The sequence below is a fragment of the Theobroma cacao genome, chromosome 7 (genome assembly GCF_053813885.1).
Source record: "Theobroma cacao isolate CCN51 chromosome 7, ASM5381388v1, whole genome shotgun sequence".
NCBI classification, from domain to species: domain Eukaryota; kingdom Viridiplantae; phylum Streptophyta; class Magnoliopsida; order Malvales; family Malvaceae; genus Theobroma; species Theobroma cacao.
The window spans coordinates 36333870-36340911 of record NC_142645.1 but is presented as its reverse complement, the minus strand read 5'-3'; the positions used below and the strand labels follow the sequence as shown (position 1 = coordinate 36340911).

At 33.0% G+C, this 7042-nt stretch overlaps 1 long non-coding RNA gene across 1 annotated transcript; it reads right to left on the bottom strand.

Annotated features, from left to right (window-relative positions):
• Positions 1–522: 522 nt before the first annotated feature.
• Positions 523–2296, bottom strand: LOC148761852 (uncharacterized). The gene is made up of 3 exons (XR_016027325.1): positions 2194–2296; positions 1473–1552; positions 523–608 (listed from the first exon to the last, which is right to left on the bottom strand). It is a non-coding gene; the product is annotated as an uncharacterized LOC148761852 (long non-coding RNA).
• Between the last annotated feature and the right edge of the window lie 4746 nt (positions 2297–7042).

Sequence of the window (7042 nt, the reverse complement as noted above, 5' to 3'; positions counted from 1 at the left end):
ACGACCCAGAACTCCCATCGAGCCAGTGACAACCGCCGCGACGTCCCGATAAGCACTCATTACCCTGAATGTCGATCGAAACCCCGCAAGGCTTAGCATCAACTTCTGCATCTACCCGGTGAGCGACAGTTATTAAATCTCGCATTTCAAGAAAACATAAGTTGGTTCCAACTTAAAACAATAAAATATTATTTTCTAGCTCACAGGGGCATTTTCGTCAATTTTTTTTTTGAAATTTCGAAATCCGAAAAAATGTAATATGTAAGTGGAAACACATATTTCATGAATTAAATTAAATTTTGAAGTCTAAAACATTCGTTTAAAGTAAAATTATAGCTATTTGAATATAATAAAAACATTAAATAAAATATTCTATTTTCTTAAAACACAATATTTTCAAAGTCTTCCTAAAATAACTTTTGTAGCGTAAGAGTAAAACAAATTTATTCATATAGTAATAAAGATAATTAAAGTATAAAATTTCATTTACAGTGACACGTGGGCCCCCAACTAACCAAGAAGGTGTAGAGCTACCAACCCTTACTTCCTATGATGCAACTCCGAGATTAATTCTCGTTTTAATCAACTATCAACAAACTGTCCTGAGCCTGAAAAATGGATAGGAAGATGAGTGAGATTAAATAATCCCAGTGAGTAAACAATTACCATCAAAAGCCTCTAAAGCCGAGTAGATGGAGACAATATAAAAACGTTATATCTCAATAATGTTCATAACACGAAATTCGTTTCAATCTATACCAAATAATTTCTTTTCATCAAAATTTCCCCGACTTATGAATTTCTTAAACTTGGCCCCTGCCAATATCATTCTCGCGGGTACCTTCGTCAAGGTATCCCACTGAGACCGCCAAGGCTGTTCAATGACCCATACCCGTAAACATGTTTTTACATCTAACACACAGCCGTTCCTTGGCGTTGGCTGAGTCTCACTCTCACGTGGTGGCCCGAACGTGAGGTGCACTCAAATCATACCTCAGGAGATACTTCACCCAACATCTCCCCTCGGAGGTAAATATATAATTGAGTTACCGTGCCCCTCTCATAGGCAGTCCACGAAAACCCCCACCACTGCAGTGACCGTTTAATATACCACCAGACCCATAAAAATTCCAGTAGCATAATATGGCGAATAAAATGTAATCCAGTCTATCGAGACCAATCCAAAACTATTCATATATTTCATGCCAACCCCAAAAATTTAGCCATCATGCTACCATAGTGTCATAAGCCACAATTTCAATAACATATAAAATCATAAATTTCAACACAGTCTCCATATACTCAATTTTCCTAAAACAATATTTGATTTTAAAACCAGTATAAATCTCATTTTTATTAAAAAACATTTTAATTGGAAAACATAATATTTTATAATTTAAATTCACCATTCAATAAAAGATCAAACAAGTATAATTACTCTAGATATTTAAGACGATAAATTGTCCACTCACAGTTTTAGGAGTCGATGTACTCCTAATCCCAGTCTTCAAGCACAATTTCTGTACTTTTACCAGTGTAATTTGCTCACCACCTATCCACAATGTACAATACATAATTCACCACATCAATGCTTGACCATTATAAAATCAATTCAGGCTCGGTATATATGCATGATATGACATGCAACTTATCCGACTACCGCTTAAATGCGGTGCTAACCTAATTCGGCCTATTACCCGATTAAATTACTAACGCGTCCAATTTAATCTCAAATTAATTTTTTTCAGTTTCTATACCTCAATTGCACCCAAATTGACTTAATGTCCCTCAGTGTGGTGCAAATTATCAGTCCCGATAGCAAATTACGAAAATACCCCTAATGGGTAAAAATTCATATTTTTACTCCGAAAATTCCCATTATTTTTCTAAACTCATAATTCATCATTATTCATCATAATTCCTCAAATAAACATCAAGATCATCAGCCAATATTCCCCTAGAAAATTCGGCCAATAATGGTAATGGAGGAAAATAAATTCTTTTCTTGTTGTTTTGTTCCTAAATATGCTAAACTAACTTAAAACACTAACATAATTTAAAATCAAATTAATCTAACAAGTTTCTCTCTCCTAACCCATTTTTCCAGAATTGAATTCATCCTCAAATCACATGATTCAACCATGGGAAATGCATGGGAAAGGTAAAGCACAAGTCAAAATCAAGAAATTTTACCTTTTGTCACTTGTTTCCTTGAATTTTCACCAAATTTTCCTTGAATTTCTCCCCCTAGGTTTTTGTTTTTCTTTTCCCCTTTGTTTTCTTGCTATGGCCGGCCATAATGAAGAGAAAATGGTGGTGTGGGCTGATTTTTATAGTTAAATAATATAATAATCTAAACTTGCCACATGTCACTACATTATTGGTCCATTTTTAAAATTCTTATCTTTTAAGCTTTAAATCTCCACCACACATTATTCCTTAAAATATCCATAACTTAGATAAAATTCTCAAACTTATCCAAAGTCTTGGTGAAGTAATTTTTGAAATTTATACTTTTGCCCCCGTAAAAATCAAAAATTACATTTTTGCCCCAAAAACTGAAAAATTGCCCATAGACATATTTTTCATCCCTTATACTCATACCATTCTCCAATTGTCAAATGTGATCTAAATTCTCTCAAAATCTCATATTTTGTCCGTAAGTGGAAAAATTACAATTTTACCCCTAGATAGTGAAAATTCCGGTTTGACTCCGAATTGATTCTCGAACTCCTAATTACCATTTTGAGTCATCCCTGAACTGTGAAACTCTTAATTTCACCTTAAAATTTCTATTTGAACTAGTTCGAGGCTTAATCGACTTAATGATACCATTAGGGGCAATATCGTCTTTTAACGATTTTTCGAACTTCCTAAATATACAAACATTCTATCGAGCATGTGAATGACATTATAATTATTTTACAAAGCAGGGTTTGACATTTCAAGACTGAATACTCAGTACAAATAATTTTAACACCAAAATCAGTTTAACCATTCATGCTCATATATTGTCATAAGCCATTCCATTTAAAACCATAAATTTACAACACAAACAGGCAGTCTCCAATTACTCTATTCTCAAAACCAATATTCGATTTTCCAGAAAATTTATAAAATTATTTTATAAAATCACAATTTCTCTTAAAACATAGCAATTTACCATTTAAACCCATTTTCCATAAAATCACACAATTGTATAAAACTACTCTAGATAATTAAGACGATAATAAGTTCACTCACAGTTCTAGGAGTCGATGTACTCCTAATCCTAGTCTCCAAGCACAATTTCTGTACATTTACCAGTGTACTTTGCTCACCACCTATCCACAATGTACAATACATAATTCATCACATCAATGCTTGACCATTATAAAATAAATTCAGGCTCGATATATATGTCATGACCCGGAACCTCCCTCAGGCCCATGACAATCGCCGCGACGTCCCGATTGACACTCATTATCCGGAATACCAACCGGAACCCCGCAAGGCTTACATATCAGTTTTTTTCCTTTCCTGTGAGCAATCATTGTTAAATATCAAGTTTTTAGAGAATATATACTATTTTAGATCAAAAACAATCAAAATAAAATTTTCGCCACACAAGGGTATTTTGGTCATTTTTTTCTTAAAAATTTTGAAATTGGCTAAAACGTAACATACAAGTACAAAACACATAATTCATATTCAAAATGAGTTTAAAAGTCTAAAATCTTCATTTAAAATGAAATTAAGGTTATTTGAATATAATAAGAAAATAAAAGAAATATTAAGGAAAATATTCTATTTTCTTATAAAACAATATTTATAGAGTTATACGTGAATAATTTTTATAGCGTAAAAGCTAAATAAATTTATACATACTGAAATACAGTAAGCCAAAATATTTAATTTAATTTACAATAACAAGAGGGCCTCCGAATAAACAAAAGTAAAGAGGACTGTGAACCTACGGTTTGGAAAATGCAGATCCAATGGTAGTCCTCGATGAGATCAGCTATCTACAGTCTATACTGAACCTGAAATGGGTGGAAAGGAGGGTGGTGAGATTATAAAATCCCAATGAGTAAACAGACATCATCATAAACATCTAGAGTTGAGTACATGGAGACAATAAAGTAAATCATCATAAACTGGGTTATACAATTAGAACACATCTCGTTCAAAATACGTAAAAAAGGCTTATGAATCTCACAAAAATCTAGGCTTGTGCCATAAATCTATTCTCGGGGACACCTTGGCCGAGGCATCCTACCGAGACCGCCAAGGCTATTAAAATTCACATTTCACATAAATCATTTTTTTTTTTGAAAACATAACCGTTCCTTGGCGTTGGCTGAGTTCCCCCTCACGTGGTGGTTTGGCGTGAAGTGAACCCTAAGCTTTACCCCAGGAGATACCCTACGCACCTCTCCGTTCAAGGTAAGAATATAATGGGGTTTATCGTGCCCCTCTAAAAGGCTGGTCCATAGAAATCCCCTACTGCAGTGATTAATTAATATATAATCCACCATATAATAAAACTCAATAACATGATATGGCAATTTTGTAATTCACAGTTTTTCAAGGCAACCAAACAATTCGCATTTCAATACAATTGCCAACTAGCCAATCATGCTCGATTTATCATAAGCCAGTCAATTTAAATAATCAAATTGTCACAATTAACAATCTCCGTGTACTCTATTCTTCAAAATCATTATTAATTCCAAAATAATTTATAAATTAATTTCATTAAAACTCATTTATTCATAAAACATGAAAATTTACCTTTTTAAATTCCTTTTTCCATAGAATTCATGAAAACATCTAAAAACCACCCTAGATAATTAAAATGACAGTAAGTTTACTCACAATGTCTAGAATGCAGACTTTCGAAGCACTCTGTCTACTGGTCCTCGGATGCAATTTCCTTACCTTTATCGGAGGACTCACCACCTTGACACAGTACAAAATCAAAAATTTCACCAAGTTGGTACTAAATCAAAATTAAATTAATTTAGACTACCAATGCATGATATGGTATGCAAAAATGCACTGGTAACTATCTAAACTCAGTATTGGCCTAATTCGTCTTATCACCCGATTAAATTCCTAACGAGTCCGTTTAAACTCCAATTTAATTATTTTCAGTTTCTATACCTCAATTGCACCCAAATTAACTTAATGTCCCTCAGTGTGGTGCAAATTATCAGTCTCGATAGTAAATTACGAAAATACCCCTAGTGGGTAAAAATTCGTATTTTTACTCCGAAAATTTCCATTATTTTTCTAGGCTCATAATTCATTATTCCTTAACCAATTCTCCTAGAATAAAATCAAACTCATCCTCACTCACTACATGGTAAATTCAGCCATTAATGGTTGGGGGAGAAAATAAATTCTTTTCTTGTTGTTTTGTTTCTAAATATGCTAAACTAACTAAAAACACTAACATAAATTAAAATCAAATAAATCCAACAACTTTCTCTCTCCTAACCCTTTTTTTCAGAATTGAATTCATCATGAAAACATGTAATTTAATCATGGAAAATAAAGAGAAATGCTTGGGAATAAGAAAACTCAAGCTTAATAGAAAAATCTCACCTTTTTCACTTAATTTCCTTGAAAATTCACACTTTTTCTTTGATTTTCTCTCTCTAGGGTTTTGTTTTTATTTTCTCTCTCTTCTTGCTGGTTTGGCCGGCCATGGGGTGGAAGATGAGCTGATTTTTGTGCCTTTTAAAAAGGAAAATAATAAATTAATAAAGGCATGACACGTGGCATCATGTCATTGGTCCGTTTTTTAAAATTTTAAAAATTTAAACATTTTATCTCCACCACATGATTAATCAAGGGTCAAAGATGAAGATAAAGGAAGACCATGTGCTGGAAAAATATCCTGGTGGTGGAAAATTACAATTTTGCCCCTGAGGTGGCAAAATTACCATTTTACCCTTTTACTACAAATTATACCGAAATTAAAATTTTTCACTTCTAAACCTCAAATCATACTCCAATAAGTCAAATTATACTCCAATAAGTCAAATGGGGTCAAAAAATCTTTTCTAAAATTCCCATTTTGTCCCCAGGTGGCAAATGACCATTTTGCCCCTAGTTAGTGAAAATTCCGATTTGACTCCAAATTGATCCTCAAACTCCAAATTACCATTTTAAGTCATCCATTAACTGTGAAACTCTTAATCTCACCTTAAAATTCCTATTTGATCTAGTTTGAGGATTAAATAAACTTTATTGTACTTCTAGGTACAATACTGACTTTTGTAAATTTTTTCGACTCTCCTAGCATGCAATCATGCTATCATCACATGTATGTCATGAATAGTATTTTATAAGGTCGAGCTTTACAATATATGCATGATATGATATACAACTTATCAAACTACCGTTTCAATGCGGTGCCGACCTAATTCGACCTATTATCTCCAATTTAACTCCAAATCAATTCTTCTCACTTTCTACACTCCAATTATACCTCAATTACCTTAATGACTGGGAATGAGATTCAATTTATCAGTCTCGGTAGCAAATTATGAAAATACCCCTAATGGGTAAAAAATCGTATTTTTGCTCTGAAAATTCCCATTATTTTTCTAGGCTCATAATTCATCATTTCTTAACCAATTCTCCTAGAATGAAAATCAAATTCATCCTCACTCAACACATGGTAAATTCGGCCATTAAGGGTTGTGGGAGAAAATAAATTCTTTTCTTGTTGTTTTGTTTCTAAATATGCTAAACTAACTTAAAACACTAACATAACTTAAAATCAAATTAATCTAACAATTTTCTCTCTCCTAACCCATTTTTCAGAATTGAATTCATCATAATAAGTCAATGTTCAACCATGGAAATCAAGAACAAAAGCATGGGTAAGCTAGGTATCAAGGAGAACTAAAGAAATTCTAACTTACATAGCTTGTTTCCTTGATTTCTTCACTTTTTCTTTGAATTTTCACCTAGGTATTCTTGTTTTTCCCTTTGTTCTTCCTCTCTTCCTCTCTCTTCCTTGCTTGGCCAGCCATATGAAGAAAATGGG